General features: G+C 38.4%; 1 protein-coding gene across 2 annotated transcripts in view; it reads left to right on the top strand.

Annotated features, from left to right (window-relative positions):
• LMBRD2 (LMBR1 domain containing 2) overlaps window positions 1–22173 on the top strand; it is a 97204-nt gene that overhangs the window by 35051 nt on the left and 39980 nt on the right. The window lies entirely within an intron of this gene.

Below are 22173 nucleotides of genomic sequence, written 5' to 3'. Positions count from 1 at the left end.
CTGTGTAAGCACTTACGTATATTAATACATCGAAACAACCTTATGAGGAAGAATTTAACCTCCCCCCTTTTTCAATTATAGAAGTTGTAAGCCTACAGAAAAGTCATGAGAACCTAATGAGTTCCCATATACCACCCCCCTCACAAGCATAGTTTTCCCTTTAATTTACCCTTAGTGTGGTAACTTTGTAACAATTCATGAAACATTATAATTATACTGTTAACTATAGCCCATAGATTATGTTAGGGTTCACTGTTTGTATTGTACAGTTCTTTGGGGGTTTTTTGTTATTCTTTTTTAATTCTAGTAACATATATGCAGCCTAACATTTCCACTTTTAACAACACTCAGATATACAATTGATTGATGTTAATTACATTCACAGTGTTGTGCTACCATCACCACCATCCAGTAACAAAACTTTTCCATCACCCCAAAAATCTTTATACCAATTAAGCTTAACTCCCTATTCCCTAACCCCTTCTGGTCGCTGATAACCTATCTTCTAGTTTCTGATTCTGAATTTGCTTATTCTACCTATTTCATATCAGTAAGCTCATAAAATATTGTGCTTTTAGGTTTGGCTTATTTCACTCAACATGATGTCTTCAGGGCTCATCCATGTTATATGTATCAGAACTTCATTCTTTTTTAAAGCTGAATAATATTCCATTGTATGTATATACCACATTTTGTTTTTATGCATGCGTCTGTCAATGGACATTTGGGTTGCTTCCCTCTTCTGGCAATTGTTAATGTCACTGTGAGCAGTAGTGTGCAGATGTCTATTCAGGTCCTTAATTTCAGTTCTTTTGAGTATATAACGAGAAGTGGCATTGCCAAGTCGTATGGTAATTCTATACTTAATTTTCTGAGAAACCAGCAAACTGGCTGCACCATTTTATGTTTCCACCAACAATGAATGAGTGTTCCTATTATTCTATATATCCTCCAATACTTATTTTCTGTTTTTTTTTTTTTTTTTTAATAGTAGCTAGTCTAGTGGATGTGCAATGGTAACTTATATGGTTTTGATTTGCATTTCCCTAAAGGCTGAGGATGTTGAACATCTTTTCATGTGCTATTGGCCATTTGTATATCTTCTTCAGAGAAATGTCTATTCAAGTCTTTTGCCTCTTTTTTAATTGGGGTGTCATTTTGTTGTTGAGTTGTAGGATTTCTTAATATATAATTTCTTTATATTAAACCCGTATCACATATGTGGATTCCAAATATTTTTTCCCATTCTGTAGTGTCTTTTTACTTTCATAATAAAGTCCTTTGATGCCCAAAAGTATTTAAATTTGATGAAGTCCCATTTTTCTAGTTTTTCTTCTTTTGCTTATGTTTTTAGTATAAAATCTAAATAATTCTTGCCTAACAAAAGGTCCTGAAAAGTCTTCCCTATGTTTTCTTCTAGGAGTTTTATAGTTTTGCTTTGCTCTTTGATCCATTTTCAGTCAATTTTTGTATATGATGTCTGATGGGGTCCTCCTTCATTCTTTTGAATATGAATATCTAGCTTTCCTAGTACCATTCATTGTTGAAGAGACAATTCTTTCCCCATTGAGTTGACTTGGCAACCTTGTCCAAAATCAATTGGACATAAATATGAGGGTTTATTTATTTATTTATTCCATGTCTGTCCTTGTGCTAGTACTATGCTGTTTTTATTACTGTAGCTTTATAATAAGTTCTCTCAATTTGGTTCCATTGGTCTATATATCTATCCATGTGCCAGTATCATTCTGTTTTGACCACTGTAGCTTTGTAGTAAGTTTTAAACTCAGGAAGTGTGAGTCTTTAGACTTCATTCTTTATCAAGATGTTTTTGGCTATTCAGGGCCCTTTTTCCAGAATAAATTTGATTTTGGCTTTTCCATTTCTGCAAAATAGGTTGTTGTAATTTTGATTGGGATTACACTGAATTTGTAACTTGTTTGGGGTAGAAGTGACATATTAATATTGTTTGGCCTTCTAATCAGTGAACATGGAATGTCCTTCCAGTATTTAGGTCTTTGATTTCTTTTAGCAATGTTTTGTAGTTTTCTGTGTATAACTCTTTTACATCCCTGGTTAAATTTATTCTAGATATTTGATTCTGTTAGTTGCTATTGTATATAAATGGAATTTTTTTCTTAATTGCTTCTTCAGACTCTTCATTACTAATGTTTAGAAACACTATTGGTTTTCGCATGTTGATCTTGTACCCCACCACTTTGCCATATTCATTTATTAACTCCAGGAACGTTATTGTGGATTTCTCAGGAGTTTGTCTATATAGGACTGTGCCATATCAAATAGGGAAAGTTTTATATCTTCCTTTCCAATCTGGGTGCCTTTTATTTCTTTTTCTTTCCTAACTGTTCTGGCAAGAACTTCCAGTACAGTGTTGAATAACGTTGACAGGGGGCATCCTTATCTTGTTCCTGATCTTCAGAGGAAAAGCTTTCAGTCTTTAACCACTGAATATGATGTTAGCTGTGAGTCTTTCATATATGGCCTTTATCATGTTGAGAAAATTTCCATCTGTTCCTAGTTTTCTAAGTGTTTTCCTCAATAAGGGATGCTGGCTTTTGTCCAGTACCTTTTCTGCATCAAATGAGATGATCATGTGGTATTTTTCCTTTGTTTTGTTAGTGTGGCATGTATTCTAGTTTGCTAATGCTGCTGGAATGCAAAACACCAGAGATGGACTGGCTTTTATAAAAGGGGGTTTATTTGGTTACAGAGTTATAGTCCTAAGGCCATAAAGTGTCCAAGGTAACACATCAGCAATCGAATGCCTTCACTGGAGGATGGCCAATGGTGTCCGGAAAACCTCTGTTAGCTGGGAAGACATGTGGCTGGTGTCTGCTCCAAAGTTCTGGTTTCAAATGGCTTTCTCCCAGGATGTTCCTCTCTACGCTGGAGTTCCTCAAAAATGTCACTATTAGTTGCACTTGGGGTATTTGTCCTCTCAGCTTCTCAGGAGCAAGTCTGCTTTCAACAGCCGTTTTCAAACTGTCTCTCATCTGCAGCTCCTGTGCTTTCTTCAAAGTGTCCCTCTTGGCTGTAGCTTCTCTTCAAAACATCACTCACAGCTGCACTGAGTTCCTCTGCCTGTCAGCTCATTTATATAGCTCCACTCATCAAAGCCCACCCTGAATGGGTGGGGCCATGCCTCCATGGAAATATCTAATCAGAGTTATCACCTACAGTTGGGTGAGGCACATTCCATGGAAACACTCAAAGAATTCCAATCTAATCAGCACTAAAATGTCTGTCCCACAAGACTGCATCAAAGATAATGGCGTTTGGGGGACATAATACATTCAAACTGGCACAGCATGTTATATAAATTGATTTTTTTTTCTTGAAACACCTTTGTATTCCTGGAATAAATCCCTCTTGATCATGGTGTATCCTTCTCTTATGTGCTCTTGGGATCAGTTGCTAGTATTTTGTTGAGGACTGTCACATCTATATTCATAGAAGTATTGGTTTTAATTTTCTAATGGCATATTTATCTGGCTTTGGTATTGAGGTGATTTTGGAAGAGTTCAAGCAGAATTGATGTTAATTCTTCTGGGAATGTTAGGTAAAATTGACCAGTGAAGCCATTTAAACATGGCTTTTCTTTGTTGGGAGGTTTTTCTTTTCTTTTCTTTTCTTTCCAATTAAATTCTGTTTTATTGAAATGTATTCACATACCATACAATCATCTATGGTGTACAACCACCTGTTCATAGTACCATCACATAGTTATGCATTCATCACCCCAATCTGTTTTTGAACATTTTCCTTACATCAGAAAGAATCAAAATAAGAATAAAAAATACAAGTAAAAAAGAACTCCCAAATCATTCCACCCTATTTTTCATTTAGTTTTTGTCCCCATTTTTCTACTCGTTCATCCATACATTAGATAAAGGGAGTACGATCCACAAGGTTTTCACAATCACACTGTCACCCCTTGTAAGCTCCATTGTTATAGAATCGTCTTCCAGAGTCCAAGCTCTGGGTTGGAGTTTGATAGTTTCAGGTATTTACTTCTAGCTATTCCAATACATTAAAACCTAAAAGGGTTATCTATATAGTGCATAAAAATGTGCACCAGAGTGACCTCTTGACTCCATTTGAAATCTCTTAGCCACTGAAAGTTTATTTCATTTCATTTTGCATCCCCATTTTTGTCCAGAAGATGTTCTCAATCCCAGGGTGCTGGGTCCAGATTCATCCCCGGGAGTCATATCCTGCATTACCAGGGAGATTTCTACCCCTGTAAGTCAGGTCCGACGTTGGGGGGGGGGGGGTGCAATGAGTTCACCTGCTGAGGTGGCATTGCTAGAGAGACAAGGCCACATCTGAGCAACAAAGAGTTACTCAGGGGGAGACTCTTAGGCACAGTTATATGCAGGTTTAGCCTCTCCTTTGCAAAAACAGCTTCATAAGGGGAAGTCCAGTGATAGAGGGCTCGGCACATCAAACTGCCAGTCTTCAGTGTTTGTGAGAACATCAGCAACAGTCCAGGTGAGGAAGTCCAATACTTCTGCATTTTCCCCTAGCTCCTCAGGGGGGCCCTGCTTGTATATTTTTCTTCTCTGTGCAAATTACTTTGGGATGTGTCACTGTTTCACTCTAACCTGTACAAACCTCATTTCCTATTCAAAGTTCCATTAATTGTGGTGTTTGAACAAACTGACTGTAGAGTTACACTGTTTAGAAAATATAGATCCTGTGCCAAATAAACATTTCTTCTCTTGGTCTCACATGGAAGTTGAAGTTTTAATACACAGTCAGTTTCAGCCTTCACCCTCTCCCGAGTTACCCTAATCTTAGCCAGATGTGGTGATCAGAGATGATCATGCGGTTCTTCTGCTTTGATTTATTGATGTGGTGTATTACATTAATTGATTTTCTTGTGTTGAACCAGCTTTGCATACCTGGAATAAATTCCAACTGGTTGTTGTGTATAATTCTTTTAATGTGCTGCTGGATTTGATTTGCAAGTATTTTGTTGAAGATTTTTACATCTATATTCGTTGAAGAGATTGGTCTATAATTTTCTTTTTTTGTAGTATCTTTGTCTGATTTTGGTATTAGGGTGATGTTTCCTTCATAGAATGAGTTAGGTAGCTTTCCCTCTTCAATTTTTTTGAAGAGTTTGAGCAGGATTGTTACTGATTCTTTCTTGAATGCCTGGTAGAATTCACATGTGAAGCCACCTGGTCCTGGGCTTTTCCTTTTGGGGAGTTTTTTTGATGACTGACTCAGTCTCTTTACTTGTGATTGGTTTGTTGAGGTCCTCTATTTCTTCTTGAGTCATTGTTGGTTGTTTGTGTTTTTCTAGGAAGTTGTCCATTTCATCTGAGTTGTCTAGTTTATTAGCATATAGTTGCTTATAGTATCTTCTCATTATCTCCTTTATTTCTGCAGGGTCAATAGTTATGTCTCCTTTTCCATTTCTGATTCTGTTTTATTTGCATCTGCTCTCTCTCTCTCTCTTTTTTTTTTTTTTTTTTTTTTTTTTTGTTAGCCTGCTAGTGGTCCATCAATTTTATTGATTTTCTCAAAGAACCAACTTCTGGTTTTGTTGATTCTCTCTATTGTTTTCCTGTTCTCAGTTGCATTTATTTCTGATCTAATCTTTGTTATTTCTTCCCTTCTGTTTGTTTTGGGGTTATTTTGCTGTTCTTTCTCTAATTCCTCCAGGTGAATAGTTAATTCCTCAATTTTTGCTCTCTCTTCTCTTTTAATATAGGCATTTAGGGCAATAAATTTCCCTCTCAGCACCGCCTTTGCTGCATCCCATAAGTTTTGATATGTTGTGTATTCATTGTCATTTACCTCAACGTATTTACTAATTTCTCTTGTAATTTCTTCTTTTACACAGTGGTTTTCTGAAAGGGTGTTGTTTAGCCTCCATATATTTGTGAATTTTATGACCTGCCTGTTATTTATTTCCACCTTCATTCCATTATGGTCCGAGAAATTGTTTTGTATAATACCAATATTTTTAAATTTGTTGAGACTTGCTTTGTGACCCAACATGTGGTCTGTCCTAGAGAATGTTCCATGAGCACTTGAGAAAAAGGTGTATCCTGCTGTTGTTGGATGTAGTGTACTATAAATGTCTGTCAAGTCCAGTTTATTTATCATACAATTCAACATCTTCGTTTCCTTACTGACCCTCTGTCTAGATGTTCTGTTCATTGATGACAGCAGTGTTTTGAAGTCTCCTTCTATTATTGTAGAGGTATCTACTTCTCCTTTCAGTGTTCTCAGTGTTTGCCTCATGAATTTTGGGGCATTCTAGCTTGGTGCATAAATATTTATGATTGTTACGTTTTCTTGATGAATTGACCCTTTTACTAATATATAGTGTCCTTCCTTTCACTTTCCGTTTATTTTTGCCTTTGTGTCTAAGGTGAGTTTCTTGTAGAAAGCATATAGATGGGTCCTGTTTTTTAATCCATTCTGCCAGTCTGTGTCTTTTTATTGGGGAGTTTAATCCATTAACATTTAGTGTTATTACTGTTAGGGCAGTACTTTTTTCTACCATTTTGTCTTTTGGATTTTATATGTCATATCTTATTTTTTCCTCTCTTTCCTTTTATGTTTCCTGAAAATCATTTCTGCACTCTTTTCCAACTCTCTCTCTCCTGTCTTTTCCTAGAAGCCTGTAGCACTCCCTTTAGCATTTCTTGTAGTGCTAGTCTCTTATTCACAAACTCTCTCAGTGTCTTTTTGTCTGAAAAGATTTTAATCTCTCCCTCATTTTTAAAGGACAGTTTTGCTGGATATAGAATTTTTAGTTGGCAGATTTTCTCTTTCAGTATCTTAAATATATCATGCCCACTGTCTTCTCACCTCCATGATTTCTGCAGAGAAATCTGTACATAGTCTTATCAAGCTTCCCTTGTATGTGATGGATTGCTTTTCTCTTGCTTTCAGAATTCTCTCTTTGTCTTTGATATTGGACAGTCTGATCAATAAGTGTCTTGGAGTAAGTCTATTGGGGTCTGTTCTGTTTGTGGTATGCTGTACTTGAATCTGTAATTTTCTGTCTTTCATAAGAGTTGGGAAATTTTCAGTGACTGTTTTAGTTTGCTAATGCTGCAGAATGCAAAACACCAGAGATGGATTGGCTTTTATAAAAAGGGGGTTTATTTGGCTATACAGTTACAGTCTTAAGGCCATAAAGTGTCCAAGGTAACACATCAGTAATCAGGTACCTTCACTGGAGGATGGCAAATGGCGTCCGGAAAACCTCTGTTAGCTGGGAAGGCACGTGGCTGGCGTCTGCTCCAAAGTTCAGGTTTCAAAATGGCTTTCTCCCAGGACGTTCCTCTCTAGCAAGCTTGCTCCTCTGCAAAACGTCACTCACAGCTGCACTCCGTTTCCTCTCCTTGAGCCAGCTCATTTATATGGCTCCACTGATCAAGGCTCACCCCGAATGGGTGGGGCCACACCTCCATGGGAGTATCCCACCAGAGTCACCTCCCACAGCTGGGTGGGGCACATCTCCATGCAAACAACCTAATCCAAACATTCCAACTTAATCCCCACTATTCTGTCTGCCCCACAAGATTGCATCAAAGAATATGGCTTTTTCTGGGGGACATAATACATTCAAACCGGCACAGTGACTATTTCTTCTATTATTCTCTCTGCCCCTTTTCCCCTCTCTTCTCCTTCTGGGATACCCATAACACGTATATTCATGTGTTTCATGTTCTCACTCAGCTCCCTAAGACCCTACTTGTATTTTTCCAGTTTTTTCACCATCTGTTCTTTTGTATGTATGAATTCAAATTCTTGTTTTCCAGTTCACTGATCCTTTCTTCTGCCTGTTTCAAATCTACTATTGTATCCCTCTCATATTTTTCATCTCCTCCATTGTGGCCTTCATTCCCATAACTTCTACCATTGGTTTTTCAAGTTTATGAATTCTTCTTTATGGTCATCCAGTGTCTTCTTTATATCCTTCATCTCTTTTGCCATCTCCTGTGTCAGTTCATTGAGTTGATTTAGCATTAGTTGCCTCAACTCCTGTATCTCGGTTGAACTATTAGTTTGTTCCTTTGGCTTATCCATTTTTTCATGTTTCCTAGTATGGCTCATTATCTTAAGCTGTCCAGGCATCTGACTTTCTTGATTAGTTTATTCTAGAGCTCATTTTCACTCTTTTACCTAGGGTTTTCTTGTTGATTGGCTTTGTTCTCTAACCTTTGTTGTTCAGTTCAACTTGTTCTAGACCTCCAACTTAGGTTCTATTTAGTTGATCAGAATTTTTCAACTCTTGTTTTCTGTTTCTTTCCCTGCGTCTATGTAGCCTTTTTTGTGAGAGTGTCTTCTCAGATATGGTCGACCTCACTCAGATTTTCCCAGTCTAGAGAGGCCCAGGTCTCATGAGGAGGATTCGGAGTTTCCCTGAGGATGAGACCCTCCTGTGAGGCCTCTAGAATCGGTGCTTTTCCTATCCTCTCCAGCAGGTGGCGCTTGCCAGCCTGCAGCTCCTCACCAGTGTAAGGAGGTGTGGAGCCTGTAGTTCTCCAGGTGACTCTGATCCTGTCGGGGGCATGGCTGACTGTAGCTGGAATCTGAATTCCAGCCCCTGGGTTCTGAGTTCACAGAAAGAGGGCTGCCAGTTGAGCTGGACCTCCCTCACTCTCCCAATCCTAGGAACTCCAGTTGTCTCTCAGGGGCACTGTTCCCTTCTCCCCTTTCCTCTTTAGGGCAACTCCAGCTTAATTCCTTGGTCAGCCTAAGATGCTAATTAAAGATTGGGGTGGAGACCTTCTTCAGAAGTGAATCTGAAATTAAGAGAAGTTCTGAATACTCTGTCTCTCCCCAAGATTGGCCTAGACCCTCAACTTGGGCTGTCAGATAGAAAATAACCACATATGTTACTTTTAAATTAAAAAAATAGTAAAGAAAAAAAAAGAAAAACAGAAAAAAAGTCCCCTTTAAAAGCATTTCCCCAGCCTGGGTGTTTTGTCAGTGTCAGAACAGAGCATTTAAAGATGTACTTTGAGCTATGGTCTGGTAATTACTCTCCAACCACTTCAATTCCTCCCCTGCTGGGGGCTATTGAAGTGCAAAAAGATAAGGAGTTTGTGAGAAAGGAGAAGGGACAAAATGTAGGGGGGGGGGGCTTCTTTTGGAGCCAGGGAATGGGTGCCCGCTTTTATGTGTCCCTCCCCCTTCTTGGAGCCCAGCTCTTCTTTAGCACCCTGAGATCCAAAAATTAGTTAATTAATTTGTTGATTAATTCTGCACTTGAAGCTGCGTCAAGTTTCCTTGGCCTCAGCAGATTGTTGGTTTTTTGTTTTGTTTTTTTTTTTTTTCCTTTTAGGGAGCCAGCTGTAAGGCAGTCGGTGGGGTCTGGGTGTGGAGGGACCCCAGACCCTAGTCGGGGGAACTTACAATGTTGGCTGCAATCTCAGCTTTTCCTCAGGTTCCAAACTTGTGTCTGTTGTGTGACTTGTCACTGGAGACCCTGAAAACTGTTTCATACAGTTCTTGGGTAACTACCAGCTGCTCAAGAGGAGAGACTAAATTCCGTGCCTCACTACTCTGCCATCTTGCCCCACCCCACTCTGTTGGGAGGTTTTTGATCACTGATTCAGTCTCTTTACTTGTTAGTGTTTGATCGAAATTTTATTCTGTTTCTTCCTGAGTCAGTGCAGGTAGTTTGTATTTCTAGGATTTGTCTGTGTCATCTAGGTTATTTAATTTTTTGGCACACAGTTATTCAGAGTATCTACTTAAAATCCTTTTTATTTCTGTGAGGTCAATAGTCATGTTCTCCCTTTCATGTATTATTTTATTTGTGTCCTATTGTTTTTCTTTGTCAGTCCAGCTAAAGATGCTAAATTTGTTGATCTTTACAAAGAACCAAATTTTGTTTTTGTTGATTAGCCCTATTGTTAGTCTCTATTTCATTTATTTCTGTGCTAATCTTTATTTCCTTCTTTGTGCTCACTCTGGGTTTAGTTTATTCTTCTCTTTCTAGTTCCTTTAGTTTTGAGGTAAGGTCCCTGATTTGAAATCTTTCTCCTTTTTTTAATGTAAGCATTTATAACTATAAATATTCCTCTCAGTGCTGTCATTTCTGCATCACATAAGTTTCATTTTCCGTCACTTCAAGGTGTTTCCAAATTTCTTCATGATTTCTTTTTTGGCCCATTGATTTTTAAAAATGCATTGTTGAGGAGGCGGGGCAAGACGGCGGACTGGTGAGCTGTATGTTTTAGTTACTCCTCCAGGAAAGTAGGTAGAAAGCCAGGAACTGCGTGGACTGGACACCACAGAGCAATCTGACTTTGGGCATACTTCATACAACACTCATGAAAATGTGGAACTGCTGAGATCAGCGAAATCTGTAAGTTTTTGTGGCCAGGGGACCCACGCCCCTCCCTGCCAGGCTCAGACCCGTGGGAGGAGGGGCTGTCAGCTCTGGGAAGGAGAAGGGAGAAGTGCAGTGGCAGCCCTTATCGGAAACTCATTCTACTGATCCAAACTCCAACCATAGATAGACTGAGACCAGACACCAGAGAATCTGAGAGCAGCCAGCCCAGCAGAGAGGAGACAGGCATAGAAAAAAACAGCACGAAAAACTCCAAAATAAAAGTGGAGGATTTTTGGAGTTCTGGTGAACATAGAAAGGGAAAGGGCAGAGCTCAGGCCCTGAGGCTCATATGCAAATCCCGAAGAAAGCTGATCTCTCTGCCCTGTGGACCTTTCCTTAATGGCCCTAATTGCTTTGTCTCTTAGCATTTCAATAACCCATTAGATCTCTGAGGAGGGCCCTTCTTTTTTTTTTTTTAAATCGTTTTTTCTTTTTCTAAAACAATTACTCTAAGACGCCCAATACAGAAAGTTTCAAAGACTTGCAATTTGGGGAGATCAAGACAAGAGCAGAACTAAGAGAGCTCTGAGACAAAAGGCAATAATCCAGTGGCTGAGAAAATTCACTGAACATCACAACTTCCCAAGAAAAGGGGGGGTGTCCGCTCACAGTCATCATCCTGGTGGACAGGAAATACTCCTGCCCATAGCCAGCCCCATAGCCCAGAGCTGCCCCAGACAACCCAGTGTGACAGAAGTGCTTCAAATAACAGGCACACACCACAAAACTGGGCGTGGACATTAGCCTTCCCTGCAACATCAGTTGATTGTCCCAGAGTTGGGAAGATAGAGCAGTGTGAATTAACAAAGCCCCATTGAGCCATTATTTCAGCAGACTGGGAGCCTCCCTGCACAGCCCAGGAGCCCAGAACCGCCCTGGGGGGACAGCACTCCCCTGTGACATAGCACAGTCATCCCTCAACAGAGGACCAGGGGGTGCACGGCCTGGAAGAGGGACCCACTCGCAAGTCTCAGGAGCCATACGCCAATACCAAGGACTTGTGGGTCACTGGCAGAGACAAACTGTGGCAGGACTGAACAGAAGGATTAGACTATTGCAGAAGCTTTAAAACTCCAGGATCACCAGGGAGATTTGATTGTTAGAGCCACCCCCACTCCCTGACCGCCCTGTCATATACAGGGCGAGCAACACCGACTACGCACGCAAAGTTGGTACACCAATTGGACCCCACAAGACTCACTCCCCCACTCACCACAAAGGCAAAGCAGGGGAGAATTGGCTTGTGGAGAACAGGTGGCTCGTGGATGCCACCTGCTGGTTAGTTAGAGAAAGTGTACTCCACGAAGCTGTAGATCTGATAAATTAGAGACAAGGACTTCAATTGGTCTACAAATCCTAAAAGAACCCTAACAAGTTAAGGAAATGCCAAGAGGCCAAAAACAACAGAAAATTATAAAGCATATGAAAAAACCAGACGATATGAATAACCCAAGCCCAAGCACCCAAATCAAAAGCTCAGAGGAGAAACAGCACCTAGAGCAGCTACTCAAACAACTAAAGATGAACAATGAGACCATAGTACAGAATACAAAGGATATCAAGAAGACCCTAGAAGAGCATAAAGAAGACATTGCAAGACTAAATAAAAAAATAGATGATCTTATGGAAATTAAAGAAACTGTTGACCAAATTAAAAAGATTCCGGACACTCATAGTACAAGACTAGAGGAAGTTGAACAACAAATCAGTGACCTGGAAGAGGACAGAATGGAAAATGAAAGCATAACAGAAAGAATGGGGAAAAACATTGAAAAAATCGAAACGGACCTCAGGGATATGATAGATAATAGAAAACGTCTGAATATAAGACTCATTGATGTTCCAGAAGGGGAAGAAAAGGGTAAAGGTCTAGGAAGAGTATTCAAAGAAATTGTTGGGAAAAACTTCCCAAATCTTCTAAACAACATAAATACACAAAGCATAAATGCTCAGTGAACTCCAAATAGAATACATCCAAATAAACCCACTCCGAGACATATTCTGATCACACTGTCAAACACGGAAGAGAAGGAGCAAGTTCTGAAAGCAGCAAGAGAAAAGCAATTCACCACATACAAAGGAAACAGCATAAGGCTAAGTAGTGACTACTCAGCAGCCACCATGGAGGCGAGAAGGCAGTGGCATGATATATTTAAAATTCTGAGTGAGAAAAATTTCCAACCAAGGATACTTTATCCAGCAAAGCTCTCCTTCAAATTTGAGGGAGAGCTTAAATTTTTCACAGACAAACAAATGCTGAGAGAATTTGCTAACAAGAGACCTGCCCTACTGGAGATACTAAAGGGAGCCCTAAAGACAGAGAAACAAAGAAAGGACACAGAGACTAGGAGAAAGGTTCAGTGCTAAAGAGATTCGGTATGGGTACAATAAAGGATATTAATAGAGAGAGGGGAAAAATATATATGACAAACATAAACCAAAGGAAGATGGCTGATTCAAGAAATGCCTTCACGGTTATATTGTTGAATGTAAATGGATAAAACTCCCCAATTAAAAGTTATAGATTCGGAGAATGGATCAAAAAAAAAATGAACCATCAATATGTTGCATACAAGAGAGTCATCTTAGACAGAGGGACACAAAGAGATTGAAAGTGAAAGGATGGAAAAAAATATTTCATGCAAGCTACAGCCAAAAGAAAGCAGGTGTAGCAATATTAATCTCAGATAAAGTAGACTTTAAATGCAGGGATGTTTTGAGAGACAAAGAAGGCCACTACATACTAATAAAAGGGGCAATTCAGCAAGAAGAAATAACAATCGTAAATGTCTATGCACCCTATCAAGGTGCCACAAAATACATGAGAGAAACACTGGCAAAACTAAAGGAAGCAATTGATGTTTCCACAATAATTGTGGGAGACTTCAACACAGCACTCTCTCCTATAGATAGATCAACCACCCAGAAGACCAATAAGGAAATTGAAAACCTAAACAATCTGATAAATGAATTAGATTTAACAGACATATACAGAACATTACATCCCAAATCACCAGGATACACATACTTTTCTAGTGCTCACAGAACTTTCTCCAGAATAGATCATATGCTGGGACATAAAACAAGCCTCAGTAAATTTAAAAAGATTGAAATTATTCAAAGCACATTCTCTGACCACAATGGAATACAATTAGAAGTCAATAACCATCAGAGACTTAGAAAGTTCACAAATACCTGGGGGTTAAACAACACACTCCTAAACAATCAGTGGGTTAAAGAAGAAATAGCAGGAGAAATTGCTAAATATATAGAGACGAATGAAAATGAGAACACAACATACCAACACCTATGGGATGCAGCAAAAGCAGTACTGAGGGGGAAATTTATAGGACTAAACACATATATTAAAAAGGAAGAAAGAGCCAAAATCAAAGAACTAATGGATCAACTGAAGAAGCTAGAAAATGAACAGCAAACCAATCCTAAACCAAGTAGAAGAAAAGAAATAACAAGGATTAAAGCAGAAATAAACGACATAGAGAACAAAAACAATAGAGAGGATAAGTATCACCGAAAGTTGGTTCTTTGAGAAGATCAACAAGATTGACAAGCCCCTAGCTAGACTGACAAAATCAAAAAGAAAACCCATATAAACAGAATAATGAATGAAAAAGGTGACATAACTGCAGATCCTGAAGAAATTAAAAAAATTATAAGACGATGCTATGAACAACTGTATGGCAACAAACTGGATAATGTAGAGGAAATGGACAATTTCATGGAAACATATGAACAACCTACACTGACCAGAGAAGAAATAGAAGACCTCAATCAACCCATCACAAGCAAAGAGATCCAATCAGTCATCAAAAATCTTCCCACAAATAAATGCCCAGGGCCAGATGGCTTCACAGGGGAATTCTACCAAACTTTCTAGAAAGAACTGACACCAATCTTACTCAAACTCTTTCAAAACATTGAAGAAAATGGAACACTACCTAACTCATTTTATGAAGCTAACATCAATCTAATACCAAAACCAGGCAAAGATACTACGAAAAAGGAAAACTACCAGCCAATCTCCCTAATGAATATAGATGCAAAAATCCTCAACAAAATACTTGCAAATCGAATCCAAACACACATTAAAAAAATCATACACTATGACCAAGTGGGCTTCATTCCAGGCATGCAAGGATGGTTCAACATAAGAAAATCAATCAATGTATTACAACACATTAACAATTCAAAAGGGAAAAATCAAATGATCATCTCAGTAGATGCTGAAAAAGCATTTGACAAAATCCAACATCCCTTTTTGATAAAAACACTTCAAAAGGTAGGAATTGAAGGAAACTTCCTCAATATGATAAAGAGCATATATGGAAAACCCACAGCCAGCATAGTACTCAATGGTGAGAGACTGAAAGCCTTCCCTCTCAGATCAGGAACAAGACAAGGATGCCCGCTGTCACCACTGTTATTCAACATTGTGCTGGAAGTGCTAGCCAGGGCAATCTGGCAAGACAAAGAAATAAAAGGCATCCAAATTGGAAAAGAAGAAGTAAAACTGTCATTGTTTGCAGATGATATGATCTTTTATCTGGAAAACCCTGAGAAATCGACGATACAGCTGCTAGAGCTAATAAATTTAGCAAAGTAGCGGGATACAAGACTAATGCGCATAACTCAATAATGTTTCTGTATGCTAGAAATGAATAAACTGAAGAGACACTCAAGAAAAAGATACCATTTTCAATAGCAACTAAAAAAATCAAGTACCTAGGAATAAACTTAACCAAAGATGTAAAAGACCTATACAAAGAAAACTACATAACTACTAAAATAGAAGGGGACCTTAAAAGATGGAAAAATATTCCATGTTCATGGATAGGAAGGCTAAATGTCATTAAGATGTTAATTCTACCCAAACTCATCTACAGATTCAATGCAATCCCAATCAAAATTCCAACAACCTACTTTGCAGACTTGGAAAAGCTAGTTATCAAATTTATTTGGAAACGGAAGATGCCTCGAATTGCTAAAGACACTAAAAACGAAAAACGAAGTGGGAGGACTTACACCGCCTGACTTTGAAGCTTATTGTAAAGCCACAGTTGTCAAAACAGCACGGTACTGGCACGAAGATAGGCATATAGATCAATGGAATCGAATTGAGAATTCAGAGATAGACCATGAGATCTATGGCCGACTGATCTTTGATAAGGCCCCCAAAGTCACTGAACTGAGGCATAATGGTCTTTTCAACAAATGGGGCTGGGAGAGTTGGATATCCATATCCAAAAGAATGAAAGAGGACCCCTACCTCACCCCCTACACAAAAATTAACTCAAAATGGACCAAAGATCTCAATATAAAAGAAAGTACCATAAAACTCCTAGAAGATAATGTAGGGAAACATCTTCAAGACCTTGTATTAGGCGGCCACTTCTTAGAGTTTACACCCAAAGCACAAGCAACAAAAGAAAAAATAGATAAATGGGAACTCCTCAAGCTTAGAAGTTTCTGCACCTCCAAGGAATTTCTCAAAAAGGTAAAAAGGCAGCCAAGTCAATGGGAAAAAATTTTTGGAAACCATGTATCTGACAAAAGACTGATATCTTGCATATTTAAAGAAATCCTACAACTCAATGACAATAGTACAGACAGCCCAATTGTAAAATGGGCAAAAGATATGAAAAGACAGTTCTCTGAAGAGGAAATACAAATGGCCAAGAAACACATGAAAAAATGTTCAGCTTCACTAGCTATTAGAGAGATGCAGATTAACACCACAATGAGACACCATCTAACACCGATTAGAATGGCTGCCATTAAACAAACAGGAAACTAAAAATGCTGGGGGGGATGTGGAGAAATTGGAACTCTTATTCATTGTTGGTGGGACTGTTTAATGGGTTCAGCCACTCTGGAAGTCAGTCTGGCAGTTCCTTAGAAAACTAGATATAGAGTTACCATTTGATCCAGCGATTGCACTTCTCGGTATATACCCGGAAGATCGGAAAGCAGTGACACGAACAGATATCTGCATGCCAGTGTTCATAGCAGCATTATTCACAATTGCCAAGAGATGGAATCAACCCAAATGTCCTTCAACAGATGAGTGGATAAATAAAATGTGGTATATACACACGATGAAATACTACACGGCAGTAAGAAGGAACGAGCTTGTGAAACATATGACAAAATGGATGAACCTTGAAGACATAATGCTGAGCGAAATAAGCCAGGCACAAAAAAGACAAATATTATATGCTACCACTAACGTGAACTTTGAAAAATGTAAAACAAATGGTTTATAGTGTAGAATGTAGGGGAGATAGCAATAGAGAGCAATTAAGGAAGGGGGAACAATAATCCAAGAAGAACAAATAAGCTATTTAACGTTCTGGGGATGCCCAGGAATGACTATGGTCTGTTAATTTCTGATGGATATAGTAGGAACAAGTTCACAGAAATATTGCTATATTAGGTACCTTTCTTGGGGTAAAGTAGAAACATGTTGGAAGTAAAGCAGTTATCTTAGGTTAGTTGTCTTTTTCTTACTCCCTTGTTATATTCTCTTTGAAATGCTCTTTTATTGTATGTTTTTTTTTTTTCATACAATTGATTAAAAAAAAATAAAAAACAAGGAAAAAAATATGTAGAGCCCCCTTGAGGAGCCTGTGGAGAATGCAGGGGTATTGGCCTACCTCACCTCGATGGTTGCTAACATGACCACAGACATAGGGGACTGGTGGTTTGATGGGTTGAGCCCTCTACCATAGATTTTACCCTTGGGAAGACGGTTGCTGCAGAGGAGAGGCTAGGCCTCCGTGTAATTGTGCCTAAGAGCCTCCTCCCGAATGCCTCTTTGTTGCTGAGATGTGGCCCTCTCTAGCTAAGCCAACTTGAAAGGTGAAATCACTGCCCTCCTCCGTACGTGGGATCAGACACCCAGGGGAGTGAATCTCCCTGGTAACGTGGAATATGACTCCCGGGGAAGAATGTAGACCTGGCATCGTGGGACGGAGAACATCTTCTTGACCAAAAGGGGGATGTGAAAGGAAATGAAATAAGCTTCAGTGGCAGAGAGATTCCAAAAGGGGCCGAGAGGTCACTCTGGTGGGCACTCTTACGCACACTTTAGACAACCCTTTTTAGGTTCTAAAGAATTGGGGTAGTTGGTGGTGGATACCTGAAACTATCAAACTACAACCCAGAACCCATGAATCTCAAAGACAATTGTATAAAAATGTAGCTTATGAGGGGTGACAATGTGATTGGGAAAGCCATAAGGACCACACTCCACTTTCTCTAGTTTATGGATGGATGAGTAGAAAAATAGGGGAAGGAAAGAAACAAACAAACAGACAAAGGTACCCAGTGTTCTTTTTTACTTCAATTGCTCTTTTTCACTTTAATTATTATTCTTGTTATTTTTGTGTGTGTGCTAATGAAGGTGTCAGGGATTGATTTAGGTGATGAATGTACAACTATGTAATGGTTCTGTGAACAATCGAATGTACGATTTGTTTTGTATGACTGCATGGTACGTGAATATATCTCAGTAAAATGAAGATAAAAAAATGCATTGTTTAATTTCCACTTATTTGTGAATTTTGCAGTTCTCCCTCTGTTATTGATTTCTAGCTCATTTCATTGTGATTGGGGAATATACCTTATATGATTTTAAAATTTTGAGTTTATTGAGATTTGTTTTATGACTTAACATATGGTTTGTCCTTGAGAATGATCCATGTGCATTAGAGAAGATTGTGTATTCTTGGGTGATGTGTTCTCTGTATGTCTGTTATAGGTCTAGATGGTTTTGAATATTATTCAAGTCTTCTGTTTCCTTATTGATCTAATGTCTAGATGTTCTATCTATTATTGAAGGTGGTTTTTTGAACTCTCCTGCTAACTTAGAACTGTGTATTTCTCTCTTCAAATCTTTCAATATTTGCTTCACATTATTTTATGGCTCTGTAGTAAGATACATATATATGTATTTATAATTATTACGTCTTCTGGTTGAATTATTCCCTTTATCCATAAGTAATGACCATCTTTGTCCCTCCTAACAATTTTAACACAAAATCTATTTTATCTGATATTGGTATAGCAACCCTAGCTCTCTTTGTTTACTATTTGCATGGCATTTTTTTTTTTTTTTTAACGTTTTTTCACTTTCAACTTACTTGTTTCTTTGAATTTAAGGTCAGTGTCTTGTATACAACATATAGTTAGGTCATGCTTCTTTATCCATTCTGCCAATCCCTGCCTTCGAAATAGAGAGTTAAATCCATTTACGTTCAAAATAATGACTGGTAATGCAGAACTATTTTCTGCCATTTTGCTATTTTGTCTTTTAAGTCTTTTTTTTTTTTTTTTTTTTAATCATCATTTTATTGAGATATATTCACATACCACGCAGTCATACAAAACAAATTGTACTTTCGATTGTTTACAGTACCATTACATAGTTGTACATTCATCACCTAAATCAATCCCTGACACCTTCATTAGCACACACACAAAAATAACAAGAATAATAATTAGAGTGAAAAAGAGCAATTGAAGTAAAAAAGAACACTGGGTACCTTTGTCTGTTTGTTTCCTTCCCCTACTTTTCTACACATCCATCCATAAACTAGACAAAGTGGAGTTTGGTCCTTATGGCATTCCCAATCCCACTGTCACCCCTCATAAGCTACATTTTTATACAACTGTCTTTGAGATTCATGGGTTCTGGGTTGTAGTTTAATAGTTTCAGGTATCCACCACCAGCTACCCCAATTCTTTAGAACCTAAAAAAGGTTGTCTAAAGTGTGCATAAGAGTGCCCACCAGAGTGATCTCTCGGCTCGTTTTGGAATCTCTCTGCCACTGAAGCTTATTTCATTTCCTTTCACATCCCCCTTTTGGTCAAGAAGATGTTCTCCATCCCACGATGCCGGGTCTACATTCCTCCCCGGGAGTCATATTCCACGTTGCCAGGGAGATTCACTTCCCTGGGTGTCTGATCCCACGTAGGGGGGAGGGCAGTGATTTCACCTTTCAAGTTGGCTTAGCCAGAGAGAGAGGGCCACATCTGAGCAACAAAGAGGCATTCAGGAGGAGACTCTTAGGCACAAATACAGGGAGGCCTAGCCTCTCCTTTGCAGCAACTGTCTTCCCAAGGGTAAAACTTATGGTAGAGGGCTCAACCCATCAAACCACCAGTCCCCTATGTCTGTGGTCATGTTAGCAACCATGGAGGTGGGGTAGGCTAATACCCCTGCATTCTCCACAGGCTCCTCAAGGGGGCACTACATCTTTTTTTTTTTTTCCTTGTTTGTCTTTTTTCTTTTTTTTTTTTTTTTAACTTTCCCTTCTTTTTTAAATCAACTGTATGAAAAAAAAAGTTAAAAAGAAAACAAACATACAATAAAAGAACATTTCAAAGAGACCATAACAAGGGAGTAAGAAAAAGACAACTAACCTAAGATAACTGCTTAACTTCCAACATGTTCCTACTTTACCCCAAGAAAGTTACATAATATAGCAACATTTCAGTGAACTTGTTCCTACTACATCCATCAGAAATTAACAGACCATAGTCATTTCTGGGCATCCCCAGAACGTTAAATAGCTTATCTGTTCTTCTTGGATTATTGTTCCCCCTTCCTTAATTGCTCTCTACTGCTAGTTCCCCTACATTCTACATTATAAACCATTTGTTTTACATTTTTCAAAGTTTACATTAGTGGTAGCATATAATATTTCTCTTTTTGTGCCTGGCTTATTTCGCTCAGCATTATGTCTTCAAGGTTCATCCATGTTGTCATATGTTTCACCAGATCGTTCCTTCTTACTGCCGTGTAGTATTCCATCGTGTGTATATACCACATTTTATTTATCCACTCATCTGTTGAAGGACATTTGGGTTGTTTCCATCTCTTGGCAATTGTGAATAATGCTGCTATGAACATTGGCGTGCAGATATCTGTTCGTGTCACTGCTTTCCAATCTTCCGGGTATATACCGAGAAGTGCAATCGCTGGATCGAATGGTAGCTCTATATCTAGTTTTTTAAGGAACTGCCAGACTGACTTCCAGAGTGGCTGAACCATTATACAGTCCCACCAACAATGAATAAGAGTTCCAATTTCTCCACATCCCCTCCAGCATTTGTAGTTTCCTGTTTGTTTAATGTGTCTTTTAAGTCTTATACTTTTTTTTACCCCTCAATTCTTTTGTTAGTGTGTTTTCTTATTTATTTGATTTTTTTACTGTATCATTTTGAATACTTCTCATTTCTTTCTGTAGAAATTTTTGTGAGTAGCATGGAGCTTAAATTTAACATCCTAAATTATAATCAGGTTTGATTTGATACCAACTTTAGTGACATACACATATACTGTTCTTGTACTTCTCCATCTCCTCACCTTTTTGTTGTACTTGTTTCACATTATATCTTTATACACTGTATGTCTAGAAACTAGCATTTATCAGTACTTTTTATGTAGTTTCTTTTTAGAGCCTATAAGATATAAAAAGTGGATTTACATACCAAAACATATAAATCAATAGTACTGGCATTTTTCATTACACATACAGTTACCTTTACCAGAGGTCTTTATTAACGTGGCTTTAATCCACGGTCTAGTTTCCTTTCCTATCAGTCTGAGGAACTTCTTTTAGCTTTGCTTTTATTTTAGGTCTAGTGATGACTGACTCCTTCAGCTTTTCTTGAACTGGGGGAATATCTTAATGTTTCATTTTTGGAAGACTGTCTTGCTGCATAGAATTCTTTTTTGACAGCTATTTTCTTTCAGCACTTTAAATATTTCATCCCAGTGCCTTATTGCATCCATGGTTTCTGATGAGAAATCAACACTAAATCTTATTGAAACTTCGTGTACATCACACATTGCCTTTCTCTTGTAGCTTTCAGAACTCTTTCCTTGTCCTTTGCATTTGACAGTTTGACTGCTGTGTGTCTTGACATAGTTCTCTTCAAATTTATCATGTTTGGGGTTTTTTGTGCTTCTTGAATGTACATATTTATGTCAAGACATTTTAAAAAGTTTGTTAATGTTTATTTGGGCAACAAACGATTCACAAATTGGGCACTCCAAACAAAAAGTAATTAGGACCTCTGCCAGGAGACTGGAAAGGGGGAGCTTATATAGGACAAATACAGAAGTAAGCAAGGAAATGTTCTTATTGGCTGACGTTAAGTTCCCAGTTTACATGGAGGCATCTTACAAAGTGAGGAGTAGATACACATTGATAAGTATGATATGCCCATTTTGATAAGCTATCTCTTTGGCCAAAACTGGCTCCTCACCAGGTTTTACTTATCTACAGTTCTGTAGGGTCCATTCCATTGCTCCGTTTTCTGAGAAAGCCCCTGCAAGACAATTGTTTTGTCTTCTGGAAAATCCTTTCTCAAAAAAAAGTCCCCTCCCAGCAATGCCCAATAAAAAGGTCATTTTATTTTACTTTATCATTCCCCTTTTTGGATATGTTTCCAGTGTTTTCATGGGAAAAAAAGCATGACCATAACATTATGATCACAACAATTGATTTCTTTTCTTGTCAGGCAGTTTAGTAGGTTCAGTCAGTCATTTTCTTTCACTTTTCACAGTGTTTCCTTTTTTGATTGCATTGAGGTTGGTTGGGTAGTTGTTCAATTACATGTAAGACCTTGGAGTGAGGTTACTTAGATGAGTTGAATTACAGATATTACCTTCTCTCTGAATCAGGATGTCTATTATTTTTATTTTTACTTTTAGTCTCTGTCCACTAGAGATACTCTGACTTGCTCCT

The sequence above is a fragment of the Choloepus didactylus genome, chromosome 11, assembly GCF_015220235.1.
Source record: "Choloepus didactylus isolate mChoDid1 chromosome 11, mChoDid1.pri, whole genome shotgun sequence".
Classification (NCBI taxonomy): domain Eukaryota; kingdom Metazoa; phylum Chordata; class Mammalia; order Pilosa; family Megalonychidae; genus Choloepus; species Choloepus didactylus.
This window is presented reverse-complemented; position numbering and strand designations above follow the sequence as displayed.